This window comes from Centropristis striata, chromosome 20 (assembly GCF_030273125.1).
Source record: "Centropristis striata isolate RG_2023a ecotype Rhode Island chromosome 20, C.striata_1.0, whole genome shotgun sequence".
NCBI classification, from domain to species: domain Eukaryota; kingdom Metazoa; phylum Chordata; class Actinopteri; order Perciformes; family Serranidae; genus Centropristis; species Centropristis striata.
Window position 1 is genome coordinate 13,275,502 of NC_081536.1, and position 15,147 is coordinate 13,290,648.

The 15,147-nt window shown below is 39.4% G+C and overlaps 1 protein-coding gene across 1 annotated transcript in view; it reads left to right on the plus strand.

Annotated features, from left to right (window-relative positions):
- The first annotated feature begins 214 nt into the window (after positions 1-214).
- The window catches only part of zgc:171482 (zinc finger protein), a 59,292-nt gene continuing 44,359 nt past the window's right edge, over positions 215-15,147 (plus strand). Inside the window, exon 1 of the mRNA XM_059359899.1 lies at positions 215-704. The gene's annotated coding sequence lies outside the window, so the exon portion shown is untranslated. The remainder of the gene's footprint in view (positions 705-15,147) is intronic.

The following is a 15,147-nucleotide window of genomic DNA, read 5'->3' on the forward strand; positions in this document are numbered from 1 at the left end:
TGAATTCTACCACTATTACGCCATGGAAACACCACATCAATATTACAATAAGTGGATAAGGAATTTTGGCGCTCTTTTTGTCTGTTCATTTTTATGTAAGATGATATTCATGTGGGTGCACTGTGCGGATAGGCTATCCTACTCACTCGACCAGTGCTCCCACTCACTCTCTGCAAACCAGCATTCAGTGTGAGAGAACACTGTCACACACACACAGACACACACAGTGTGAGCCGAAAGCGCTTTCTGTCTTTCATTCATCCCGGTGAAGGCTGCTCACACTTTCTTCTCCCCCCCTCTCCCCCCCTCTTCCCTCCCTCACGCTGGGATAGCTTACTTTGTTTTTGTTTTCCCTCCGCGGTGCCTTTTGGTCGGAGTATAGTAGTGGATGATATCAACAGAGCTACGTTTCTTCTTACCTCCGCGATACTACGGACCAAAGAGGAGTCGCTAGAGGACACGCGCATCACGACAGAGAGCAGCGCGAGGGAGTTTTCTTTCTTTTTTTGGAGGGTACGGCTCGTTTTAAAACAAGAAATAAACAAAATATCGCACAGAAGAGCAGCGGTACCGCGGACGCTCCACATGACAAGGCTCGCGTTAAGTTTTGACGGATTTTACGGCACAGGTGTTAAAGGATTAAACACAGGCATTTGGCGGATGGTTGTCGGTTTCGTGAAGAGGAGTCGCTGCCTCTGTGCAAGGTGAGTGATGGACTCTGAACTGAACGGGAAATACTGACAGCAGAGTTTGTTCAACAGATGAAATATTGACCCATATTGACCTCCTTATTTGACAGCTGGATCATTTTTTCTGTCTGTTGAAAGCAGAATGCTGAAGCGTTTGGGCACCTTAAATCACTCAATATCTCTATGGAATTCCTCCTGGGATAGCGTCAGAGTTTGCAGCAGCCTCTGCAAACTTTGGTGTTTTTTTTAATCTGGAGGTAAATCTGAGGCATGGTATTTATCTGCCTTTCCAAATGCACAGCATCCATTGTTGCATGATATTATGGTTTTCCTACAAGCTTATAATATATTTTTTGGGACATTTTATAAATCAATTTTATCTATTATTAGATCGAGGCATGTGCTTCTGGATTTTCTCAGGATGTTGACCATGAGGTGTTGGTTGGACTAATGTAGTTCAGGGCTGCAACTAGTGATTATTTTCATCATCAGTTCAGGATCCGGATCGTTTTCTTGTTAATTGATTAATTGCTTAATCAATAAAATATCAGAAAATAGTAATAAATGTGCATCACAGTATCCTAGTAAGTGACGTCCCTAGACCTATATGTGTTGTATCCGACCAACTGTGCAAAACCCAAAGATATTCAGTTCACAGTGACACAGATAAAATCAGCTGATCCTTACAGTGGGAAAGGTGAAACTGGAGGATGGGTGGTGTTTCTAAAATACTAATCGATTATCAATATAGTTGTGGATTCATCTTCTGGCAATCAAATATTTCATTTCATTTCATCACTAGTGCAGTTCAAATGTATTTAGAGAAAGTTGGCAGCCAGCTATAACTTGAATTAGATGTAGGGATTTTCCTCATGATTCAGAAACTTTTCACGGCAGTGCAAATTCAAGCCCTGGCGCACCTTCAATAATGACTTTATGTGAAATATGAATATGAGACACATGTCAGATATATTATGGATTAGGTCTGATACTTGCTGCATCTAGTTTCGCTGGCTCCAATCCATCTCATTGAGAGCACGCTCATTGCAAGTATTTGTCACTTTGGGAAGAATGCTCAGTCAGTCTCACACTGGGCGTCTGTGGCAGGATGATACCAGCTTATGGCCTTTACACAGCACTCGCCCGCCTGTCACCAGCCCTGACCCACACATCAGCACAGGCTTTCCCCAAATATCACTCATTCAGACACTTTGTAATGAGGTGTCATGAAGTAAAACAATTCAATCACATGCACAGTCATCATTTCAGGCCATTTCATTTAGTCCAAGCTTCCCTCACTGCAGTCTATACTCTGCCTTTCTGTTCCCACTGACTTGCCCTTGGTCTTTTTTCTCCTCATGTGGCTGAGCTGTGGCTTCATGCTCTGTTTACATACAGTTATTGATCAGCATGCGATGCCTTCTACTGTACTTCACTGCAGCAGGCAGGGAGGCAAAGTGTCTCAGAGCCAGTAGAGGAGTGAAAGGCAGCTTACACACAGCTGCAGGTGATTAATATTTTTAATTAGTGTGAATTTGACAAATAATTGGTTAGTTGTTTGGTTCTTAAAATGTCAGAATTATATGAAAAAATCCATAAAAAGGTTTGCAGAGCGAGTAAGACTTCTTTAAAATGTCTTGTCCAAAAACACTTCTAAACTAGAGCTGGAATCAAACTAGAGCTGAAGCAAAAATGCAGAATATATCCTATTTCAAGCCTCTCAATTGGACAGATCTGTATATTTGCTTTGTCTTGTGTGATCATTAACACTTGGAAACACATGGATTTATATGTTTATGTTTATATAGATGCATTGAGATTGTAGTTGTACAACAATGTGTTTGAAGATATCTTGGGCTCCAGGAAGTTTTCTTACAATGTTCTGACTTTATGGACACCAAACAATCAGTTAGACAGGAAAATGAATGGATAACTACAGCCTGAATCTGAACCCAGAAATATTCTGTTTATTATTTATTATTATTTGGGAAGCCTGAGCAAGCAAATTTTCTGCATTTTTCTTCGACTTTACAATGAATTAGTTATCAAAACTGCTGCCAAATACATTTCTGTAGATCGACTGATTGTTTCAGCTTTACATCATGTTCCATTTACAGTCGAACATGATATTTTTTGTATGTGTCATTGTGCATTCCTCTTTAAGTTTCACAGAATATGATAATACAGCAAAGGCATTGTTATGGATATAAATATAAATGTAACAGCTTTTTTTCATATCACTTGGCATAAACAGCACTGTATATAACTTCAGAGCTATTACTCAAAGGAAACAGTTAAAGAGGGGCAGCAATATACAAAAGAAAATAAAAGCAAGTTAATTAGCATGTTCATAATGTGGAACATAATGCAGTGTCGCTGTCAGCAGCTCCGAGCCATATACAAGTACAGAAGTCTATTTCATTCTGCTTTCTGTCTCTCATGAGGTGCTGAACTGCATCTGGGGGAGAATCTGATTAACCGACTGGCATAATTTACACAGTCCTAAAGGAATAAACAGAAAAGCGGTGTTGTTCTTGCAAAGTGCCTGCTTTCCTTCTATACATACAAATAAAGCATTGCACACACACACACACACACACACACACACACAGAGAGTCAGAGTAATAATCGAGGCGGTGATGCTCCTGAGAAGTGGTTCCTGCTTCTCGTATTTTAATAGGACATGGATTGATTGAATGTGTGTGTGTGTGTGTGTGTGTGTGTGTGTGTGCGTGTGCACGTGTGTTTGTGTTCATAGGCGTGCAATTGCTCTAGTTTCTTTAAGATTGATAGTGCATCATGTGTAGGTGTGTGTATATGTTTTTCTTCCAGGAGTGCTCCATAGCAACAGGCTGCATATCTTCTTCAAATATCTTTTTCTCACACTCCGTAAGCTGTGACCTTTCTGACGACTGTGTGCATGCAACTCTTTGCATGGGTGCATCTGTGTTCATGTGTGTGTGTGTGTGTGTGTGTGTGTGTGTGTGTGTGTGTATGTGTGTGTGTCCGCGGACATCAGTGTGTGGGCCAATTGACCTTTCTCAGTGTACATTCATTAATAGCAGCATAATGGCTAATATGGAACCGCCCGCTGTGCCTGTCTACACGATCAAGATATTGAATCGGTCTGTCTCATGGCAGCATCAGTGTGGTGCCAAGCCTTTCCAAAGAGCTCTTTGTGCCTCTTTTCCTCTCGAAACAAAGCAGATACCATCACAATCATGCAGTATTGATAATCATTTGGCATGCTTAGAACAAGTGGCAGTTTATCATTTTTAGACTATTTCATGTATCTCTCAGCGGGAACAAGAGAGACATCTTTAATATATATCTTGACACGGTTGTCGTGTTATGTTAATATGAGTGTTAGACTAATAACTGGTTGCATATTTCATATCCGGGAATGGCAGACAGAGCTCTTTAGAAATCAATTTTCTTTTGCTCCATCACCATGTTCGGAAACTGGCCTGCTGCCAAACAGGGAGGGGATGAGGGAAGGAGAGGGGGATATTGTGGGTGCATTAGTGAATGAGGGAAGAAAAAATATGCTTATCAGATGTGGAATTCATTCTTTTCCGTCTTTGAATTTGTCTAAATAAGTTTTTTGCTTTCTCAAAACTTCATAGACATTCTCCCGAACTCACTGAGGAATAAATGCAAGTTGGAGAAGCACAGCACATGCATTTCGTTTTCTCTTTATACAGGCTAGGGTGATGCAAGGTCATGCCCTATTTAGTCCTTGCCAGTGTATGTATGAGTGTGTGTGTGTGTGTGTGTGTGTATGTGATGCACAGCATGCAGTCCAAGCTCATACATACCGACAGCATATTTCTTTTCATGCATGTGTGTTCGGTCATAATTTACACAGCACATGAGCACAGCACAGTATGACGTTTATGTGTGTGCTATCTGTGTAGATGAGGTGAGTGTTTGCATGACTCTATAACTCATATAACAAATAACTCACCGCTCTATCGGAGAATCTGTGTGTGAAGGCTGCCTCTCTTTTGCTTTTCTTGAAAAGGTTTCTGCAAAAGAAAATAAACAAACATTGCCTTATCATTTTTCAATCCAGTATCAAACTCATAGTCATATTTGGAAAACATATGGTATTCTGTGAATCAAACAGCAAAAAACTGACCGTGACTGAAACACAGTTGTTTGTAGGTTGGTGTGTGGGTGATTATACTATTATTATTTCACTCACTAGTTTTTATGTGATTTACCTAAGCTTAATCTAAAATAGCTCAAAGTTTTGCTTTTCTTTTCTGGACTTTAATTCCTTTGCTTGATCATTTGACAGTTGATTGCCATGATCAATGCCATTGATTGCCTCTCTGTTCTCTGTTTCTTCTCTAACAAACACTCAAGGGCCAACAAACATCTAACAGTTGAACCCAAAAGCTAAAATCAATCCTTTCAATGTAATAACACTCACGCTGTCTTAGAGAACACAGCTACGGGTAAGCCGAATAAACAAAAATCTCTACAGTGTGAAAGTTAAGAACAATCAATCCCAAGGATCATATAACCAGCCCAGCATGAAAACAACAGAAATTATCCTTTAACATTATTTAATTCGCCTCAGGCTGTATCTGAGCTTTTGGCTCGGTTTTAACTAAACCTTGAAGGGTTTCATTGGATAGTCCAGCCGGTTTAGGTTGGTGTGGAAGCTCATTCCAACTCTCCATCTTTCCACCTGAAATCGCTGGTCTTGGTTCACTTCCAAGAGGAACAGAGTTTTTTTCACTTTAGGTAAGAACACTATCCAACCTAAATATAGAAAGTGAACCAAAAAGTCCATTAATAGTCTTAGAGGAAAAAAGCAAATTTGGTGAATAAATAGTAAAACATTTTAAACGATTGACAGCCCTAAAAATGTCTAATTATTAAGTCATTAATTCATCCTTGCACTCAATTTACAGACCGGGATGATACCTTTCATATCCATAACTTATTATGAGCATACCTCACTTGCCATCTGTGTATCAAGTACAAAACATAATAACCACTTTCTTATATCAAGGCCCACCTTCGCATCTGGTACCCAGTATTATTCAAAGAATGTTTTCTTATCAGCCGCTCATATTGCTCACTTTCTCCTCAAGTATTTGATTCATGGCAACACTAAAGCAAAACCAGGCAACCCAAAGTCCGCAAAACTTTTGTGTTGCTTTCCTGAGAATAGAAAGTGGTAGTCAGTTTTACTTTGATATACTGTCCAATAGACGAGAAACCATCTGTTTACAATGTTTGAATGCTAACCAGCCAAATGAAAAATGCCAAAATGTTGCAATTTCACCTCTGAATTGCACCAAGTGTATCAAACTATAGGTGAGAAAGCTCCCTTAACTTGACCTGTGCAATTATTGCAACACAATTACACAGCAGGTTTTTCAGGCGGCCATTGTTTTTATATAAACAACTGTAAAAGAAAATGCCTCCCCCACATGCAGAGACACACATCTTACAAAAGGTGCATTATTAGGCTGTTTTATAACCTTTGGCTTTTTGTGGGGATCCCTGCAGGCATGGCAGCTTACATTTACTCAAGCAAACATACACACATACTGACAGGCAGTGTAACACATATAAAACAGGAGACCTGTGATTGACAGTTGATCCTACAAGGATATTTGTGTACACGTCCCCTTAGGACCAAAATACATCATTAACTCTCAGCCGTGTTGTACTGAGACTATTTTTACACTTTAGTCAAACCACCAGAATCTTCCAGTATTATTCCTAATGGTCGAGTCTTTTTTGTCTCAGAACAATGAGCTTATTTTACTAATTAGTAAGAGGGAAAGTGTCATATTGTTAATTAGCTGTTTGCAGTCGTATCGGTTCAGTAATGGAGACAAAGAGAAAACGAGGACTGAGAGATTTGGAAGGAGAAAAGTCATTTCAAAGCATGATTTGGCTTGTGTCACTTCAGTTGTTCCACTTATTGCAATTTTACGCCTGATTTGTGTTACATTTATTATTTTTCTTTCCAGTATCTTTCAAGTTTATTATTTGCATGTCTCACTCCAGCGCAGTCTCTTAGGTAATGCAAGTCTTTTGTGTTGAGGTTCACGTTGCCTCATGGGAGATCTGTTTGCTCCCCTCTCTGTTTCCCCTCTAATCTGCCTACTGTTATGGAACGTATTGTACTTGGAAATACAGTATACGATTGCTCATGTGTGAGGTTTTGTTTGGGTTTAGGAAAACACATTAATAAAAATATTGAATTTTAATATTATTCTTAGGTGCTCTGATCCCAGTTTCACTCTCTGCCTACCGAATGCGGCGTGTGTGTATAACTGTGTGTGCATTATACAGAGACGACCACATCCTGCCAACAGCCAAAATCCTTGAAGCGAGTGCTTTTGTGCTAAATGCAATACCATCTTTAAAGACCCCTTTTTTATGTATTGCACCGTTTTCTTTCTTTTGTTCATCCTCAAACCATGCTTCGACAGCAGTGCAGTCTCAGGTCTAATACCCTTGGTATTGAATCTAGGTGTTTAGTGCAAAAAACATTACATTGTTTACTCTATAGTTGTTTTACTGCTTTCAATGGGAAAATATGGAGATTAGGACTTTGCCAGGAAAGTTACACTATACACCAATTAAGAACATTTGGACAAAATGTGCCAAAGTTTAAAAACAGTGCAATTAGGTGCTAATGGAACTGATAGACCCCAACAGTTTTGTTGCCATTCAGCATAGCACCCCCCATATGTTACAGTAACATAACAACCCTCATCCAAACTTCAGGCCGCCTTCGTCTCCCCTCATTAACTCTGTTACACACACACCCACACGGAGGCGGAGATGTGCTCGGTTAAACTGGAAAACCTAACTTTACCCGGGATAATAGTCTTTATTCACCCTCTAATGAATCCATATTGTGGCCTAAAGCAGTAGATCTGCTATTAATACCATTAACAAGTAATGGCCCAGAGAGAGATTTTCAGAGATAAAAGCATCACAGTACCCTCATGAATAAAAAGGTCTGATGGAGGCAGAGGTTACCAAGTGTATGAGATAGATTTAAAAAAATGAGATGAATAGAGTTGACTAATAGATAGTTTGCTTCACAAACTGCCTGGCCCTGAGAGAGCACTAGTGGGGGCAGCCTGTTCAATCTCATTTAGCCACTAATGAACAAATGTTCTGTTCAACTGCACAAACTCAGCAAAGAACCAACAAGATTTCTAACTTGACTTCGGTCAAGTTCATCTGTAGAAATTCTGTTTTTGCCTGCGCTATTTCACTGCAATATCTCCAGTATGACTGTGATGGGACAAAAGAAGTGGTATTCAAGGTCTTAGAGTCTACAGCCATGCCAACGACTCTGTACTGAGGCCATGCAGGCTAAATTCTAACATGCTTAGAATGGCACTACCATCATGTTGATCTTTAGCACAAAAAATGTTCATCATGATGGCTTTTTTTCTGCCATTTGTGTATGAACAATTACTTTAACAATTAATTATCAAACGGATGGTGATTATTTTTCTGTTGATCAAGCAAACTTTTAGTTGACTTATTGTTGCTGCAGTAGAAAGGATGTTGAGATATTAACATGATAAGTGGAAACCTTGAACTGCTGGATTATCAAAGCCATTGAGTTTCAAAGCAGGATTAGTTCAGTTTGCTAAACTAAGATAGTTTACATGACAAGTCTGGTGATCATCAAAGCTGTTAGAATTCATTGTCCATGAATGTCAACTAAATTCATCCATCCAATAGTTGAGATATTTCAATCTCGACCAAACTGAAAGACAGACTGGCTGATATTACCGCCAATAGAGACGGTACAACAAATCTGACAAAAAATGATGATACTTATGGTCTTACCAATAGATAACAAAATTTGATGCCCTTTTTTTCTACTTCATTCAATATGCATTATGTGACTCAAAGCCTTCAAGTGTGTTAAATGCCACCGCGACTCCCCATCCAAATTATGTTTTCACAAATACATTTCACCCTGAACTGCCAACTCTGTCAAATACACCACTCGACCTCACCTCAGACCGTATGAGATATAGCTGCTGCAGTAGTGAGCCAATCACTTGTTGCATTAAATTGAACGCTTGTGGTGATTGATTGCAAGCAAAGTCATGCAAATTGTAATTTTTTCAATGTCCAGGTAAAAAAATGAAACAAAATAAATGCAGGTATCCTCTGACTGGGGAAGTTAAGATGCTACTTGATACAGTGCTATTTCAGGCGATATCTGAAAAGATATAGAGTACTAAAACCCAGCCCTTTCTAACATACATCCAATCAACATTTGGCTCCTCTGTTATTTTATATACGGTTTACAATGGACACATTTCTGTCAGTACCATATATGTATGAAGCTCTTTTTTGTATTTAAGCTTTATTTATTCAGTCAGCCTCATTAACATCACAATAAGATTGCAAGATAGATGTGGGATTGGCCATATCTCACATAATATAAAACGTTTCTGCAAGTATCCCAAAGAGAAACGAGTGTCTCTCCCTTCAAGTTGGATTGCAATGTATTCCAGTAGGAGGGTACATAATACAGGAGCATATCTGCTTTTCTTTCACAAGAGTAGATAAGTCTAGCCTACACCATCCCTCATGAATAATCCCTGCCCTCAAGGCCACGTTTTCACCACTGGGAGAGAAAAGATGTAGAAGAGATGTCAATATCAGGATGCTCTGTAATAACTCACAGAGGAGAATTAAGTCCAAAATAGAATTTGGGGCACAACAAGCAGTGAGCAAAGGCAGAGAAAGAGTCATAAAAACACAGACACACTGACTCAGGGGGAGGAGTGTGTGACCTGACCTTGGCATTAGTGTTTTTTTCTGTATCACACTTTTACAAAGAGAATTGACTCTCCTGGTATAAATATGCTGAAGCGTACAATGAGGGAACAGACAGGAACCCTAATTACATATTTGTTGTTTTAGATCTTTAACTTTTGGTTTTAATCTCTACACTGAGACTTATGTGTTTGTACCCTGGCTGTATTTGAGTCTGTGTTTGTTTGCAGTTTGCAGCACAGAGCAGGAGTAGTACAAAGCGAGCTCCTGCAGTGCAAACAGAATGAATGTGGATTTGGGTTCAGACTCGGGCTCCAGCTCCTTTGAAGACGTTGTTCCCTGAGTCTAGTACCTTTGATTTGCTACTGTACAAAGGGGAGGGTTGTTAATCTGGGAGCGAGAGTGAGCGGGGGGCAGACGGAGGGGAAGACAATGTCGGAAAGATTACATTACCAAGAGTGGAACAGGGAAAAAATTGTAATGTGGAACATCAAAGTGACACGGCAGAGTGCCTTTGCAATATAGAGTTCCATATTATTAACCCTGCAACCCTTTCTCTTGTTATACCCACTAGTGACTCATTAGACAGGTCATTGGCTCACGGGCGAATGTCAATATTTCATCGTTCGTATGCATAATTTGACAGTTTAATAAGAGCAGCACATTGAAATGAGGAAGGAACTACATAAAAAGCGAGTGAAGAAAGAGGGAGAGGGACACAGACAGTCCAGTTCACAGCGACCCTACTGATCGAGCACAAATGGAAAGATCGAGGGAAGAAACCCTGCTGCCCCAGCCACCTGCTGTTCCTTCTCATCCCTCAGTGTCTCTGTATCTCTCTCTCTTGTCCTCTATAAAGTATGTGTGGCACATTATTCCCTAGTTTTAGTATGATCGTGATACAAAAAAAAAGATGCGTTTTTAGTTCATAACTGAGAATGTATTCAGTGTCTCTGAAGTTCCCAGCTGGTATAAAACATTACATCATATCTCTGCCAGTACAATAGGGCTCTCATTTAACACAGCGCTATCTAGTTGTAAGTAATACTACAAACTAATTAATATTCTAAGCCCAGGTGACAGAAAACAGTCTAAGTGGTTGCATTTACTGCACAAGAACAAAAAGCTGCATCCAATTCAATGCCAGCTCTTAATGAATGGTGGGCCAAAGGGCTGAGATTTGAGGGAGGGCTCAGAGTTCACATCCATGTTAAATACTTGATGTGGTCTTAAAGGAGAATCCCCTGAAGGTTAATCCTTCTTCAGATGCCTCAGGCTTTCATGCATTCACTTAGACATGTTGAGTTTTTCAATTCTGTTTCTAACTGTTTATGGCTTTTAAAAATGTTGATCCAAGCTTCTGTTTGTGTATCATTTTCATCTCTGTCCTCACTTTACCTGTCCATTTAAAAAATATATATGCATAATGAGCTCTCTTGCACATATGTTTTCACTGAATATTCCTCATTAATTCTTAAGCACCACACTGTACTTTAATACTTTAAAACGCCCTGGGAACTTTACCTTATATCTTGAATACTAACAACTAGATAAGCAGGAATCAAAGTTCAAAAAAACATTAATAAGTATATGATTTTCTGTAGTATTTAACACTGGCATACTAATCTGCTTCATCGGGACTGCGTGGGTGTTGTTTCATTTGATTGACAACCCACCAACTGTCATCAGTTTGTTAGCCACATATTGCAGAATCGTGCTTGGTGCACAGATGTAAAATCCAACTGAGCCCTGCCTACACAGACATAACAGCAAAGTCTCCCATGTGGCACAACCAAAAATAAATCAAAGCATTAGTTCATGAAGAGCACTGAAGTCTTGCTTGTACTTGCTGATTGATCAGCTGTGATTGTTAACTTCCAATCATATTCATGAAGATATACACCAACACAGCTCCCTCTGCCTGCCCAGCCCCATCCTGGTATTGCTGACTTACTCAGTAAACATGCATGTTAAATTTTCCAGCATGTGTTAATGTTAATTTTGCCGATATCAATCAGAACTGTCCACTCGCTGAGACTCCTTTTCCATCTTCAATCCAACATTTCTTCCACTATAACAGATTTCCGTGGCAGTGGAGGGTTTGATTTTGTTTTGTGGAGTGGAGCAAATGAAAACCAACTACGATGTGGAGTGATATTGGGAAAACATGACAGTCTCGACAGCAACGTCTGTCTTGTCTATATTGGGGTCAACACCGTTATTAGTCCTCTTGTAATAACCTTCTAGCGCACAGCTTGACAACAACTTGACAATACCGCCAACTTCCCACCAGTGGATTCGCTACCAGTTAGTCCCCCCACGCTGCTCAACGAATCGATTGCTTTTCAACTGAGAGGCCGCTGATTCATGTTATGATGTCAAATGAATTAGTCGGTGGAGTGGGCAGATTCCAAGGCCAGACCCAGGCAATCCCAAAATCCTTGTTGCCACTCGTATTCTTTAACACAACATGCTCTTTTTTGCGTAGGCATTCCCCTCGAGACAGCGCGGCAGATGTCTTTGTTTGATGGAGTTGGACAAGAAGACAGTTATTGTGACTGAAACTCAACGCTTGGTTTGCATAGCTTTGTTCTCATGATTAGTAGACAGTCTTACAATGGCGAATGTCAAGTATTTATGTGATCATAAGCGGTAAAGCCTACTTATGATAATATATTTAGGAGGGAAGGGTTGAAAAGAAAATGGCATGTTGCATTAGTCATAAGAGTTCTTTCAAAGAGCAGATGCTCTTCCATCAAATCTAACTGTGTCTTTGCTATAAATGGCCAATTCCATCATCATTGATTACATAATTTCCTGTGACCTCTGCATGCATCTGAGCATAAAATAAGACACTCATTATACCGTAACTCTATGCTGAACTATAAAGAAGGAATCGAAAGATGAACTGAAGTTGGCCACTGGTACTAAATATAACACATCTATTTGTGGTTCATGGCGCTTTAGAAATTGCTGTTTAAGTTGCAATGATTTGATCCTCATTGAACATAACATACAGTATCAGTCTATTGAACAACTGCGCTGGTTTGATAATGGTGGGAATGAAACCACTTTTCCATTAAGACCCTTTAAACCCATGTAACATGAAGACATCACGTCCAGTGCACCAATTATAAACCTCCCCCTCCCTTTCTTTTTTCCTCTCCCTTACTGCTTTCATTATTTTTCCCCACTATCTGTCTCTCCATCTTTTTGCTTCGTTGGGCCTGCCATTCTATTAATCTCACTAACAGATTGCCTCTATTAATTAGTCTACATCTCCCATCTTGCATGTAATAGTCAGAGGTAATAGAGATATTAGGAAGATAAGGATATTTCTGCAGTCACAATCACTTTTAATTAGCCTGAAGATTAAAAGATAGAGTCTCTTCTTCCTGGCTGATGTCCAGACAGACAGCGCAAGGTCTTTTCTTGCCACAAAATTCTGTGAGGACACAAATTCTGCAGCAAATCTAATGTGTCAGTTTGCAAAATATATCTGTTCCATCATGTCTCACAGGACACTTCACATAGTGAAGGTAATAATGCGTCCATGCCTCTAGACAAAACAAGTTTCCAGCCTGTCAACAGTTCCATTTCAGTATTATTCCTCACAGACACGTATGAGCACACAAAAAGGAAATAAAAAAGTGTGCTGGTCTAATTCTAGTGTATCTACATTGCCATTTAATTGTATTGGGTTTGTACTGCAACTGAGGAAGTGTCTATACAGCATGTCTGTGGTTAATTGGAAGGACCAGGGTGCACTAAACAGACAAGGAAAACAGACAGGGGTAATCACCAGAAGTGTGTTAAAGTGTGTGTGCTCACATGTGTGTGTGGCTGAGCCAGTGTATTGGCTAAAAAGGTAATTACACACTAGACTTGAAATAAAGAACACCAATTCCTGTCAAAACTTTTCCCTGCTGACACATGGAGTAGATTTTGTCTCATCACATCACTAATGCTGCAATTCCCTGGATACTGTGCTGGAGAAAAAGACCCTATTCTTTCATAGTTACTGGAGCTGACCTGTGCAGCGTTCATGCATCTTGCTCAATAAAACACTTTGCCCCTGCAAGCACCCTGTCCTGTCGCTTCCTTGGGGCAAGGAGCTCATCCAGTTTAATGGTTGATGTTCCTGGCCCATTCCCTACAGACCCGTTACTCACCCTAACCCTGTCAGAGCAGTGCCTACTGGGCACACATAATGAAGAGAATAGAAAATTGAACACTAGACCGCAGAGCACATCATTAAACCATTTTCTATTACAGTACTGAGTATAAAAGTGGAAGAAAACACTGCTGTCAGGTAGTTACGAACCCAGAGCAGGGCTCCCAGTGGGATGTTCAGGTCTCTATGGTTTTACTGGTTGGCCAATTCTAGCACCGACAAGGTTTTAAGACAATGTTTCTCACTAGGGAATCTTAAGACCTTTTAACAATTTACTTCAGAGACTGTAATCCTCACCAAAGTTGCTATTGGCTACCGCATTACAGCATTGTAACTTTGTGCCAGTGTGGAGAAATGTATGCAAAGGGTGAGAATGGTGGGTCCCAGATAAGTTTTTCTTTGCTTGCAAAACTGAATGTCAAATTTAGGTTGGCAAGACTTGCTTTGTGATTGTTACTCACTAGAGCCCACTGCACAGTCAGGAAGTGTTGGAAAGTTGTGAGTGGAGAAGCACAGTAGAGCTTAAAGTGAAGACAGTAAACTAACTCAGTGTGGAGTTGAAGAGATAAAAATCCTTACAGCAAAAAAAAAAGTAAAAAATCACTTCTTCTTTTTACTTCCACTCTATTTCCAATCCCAACAATACGATGTCACGATAGAGCGAGGTTGTTCAAACACAAGTACCGTCATATACCCAGTGTTGGAATGTAACTAAGTACATTTACTCAAGTACTGTACTTAAGCACAATTTGAGGTATGTGTACTTTACTTGAATATTTCCATTTTATGTAACTTTATACTTCTACTCCACTACATTATGAAGCAAATGTCATACTTTTTACTCCACTACATTAAGCTTCAATCTTAACAATTTGAAAGTGTTCAGAGATTATTTTAAATTAAACCTCATCACAGAATATTAGTAGTTAAAATTATGAAAATTAAAACTCTGCCAACATATATGCATCAACACAAATAATATTAAGAATATATAAAACAATCTGAGTGGGGCCATTCTGATACTTCAAGTACATTTTAATAATACTTATGTACTTTTACTTAAGTTATGGATCTAAATACTTTTGCCACCACTGCATATACCCTAAATATCATACAATATACCAATATGAAAAGACATTGCCTAAAGCCCAAGACTAATGATCCGCCCACTTGTACTATAGGATAAAAAGATTACGATTAGATTAGATTAGATTAGATTAGATTAAAGAACACTGTGACCTCAAAAGATGTGCTTTTGGCCAAATCTCAAGAATTTGAACACTAATTATGACAAAAGTATTAACACAAATGTCTGATAGAATACAATTATAAAGTGTTGACATTTTATCCAAAGGGTCAAAGGTGAACTTCACTGTAACATCATGATGTTCTGCAAACAATGTTCTTCAATCATTCGTCACCATAACTCAGAAACAGATGAAAGGACTCTTTGATGCCCACCTTAAAACTGTGGTGATTGTATAGATCTGA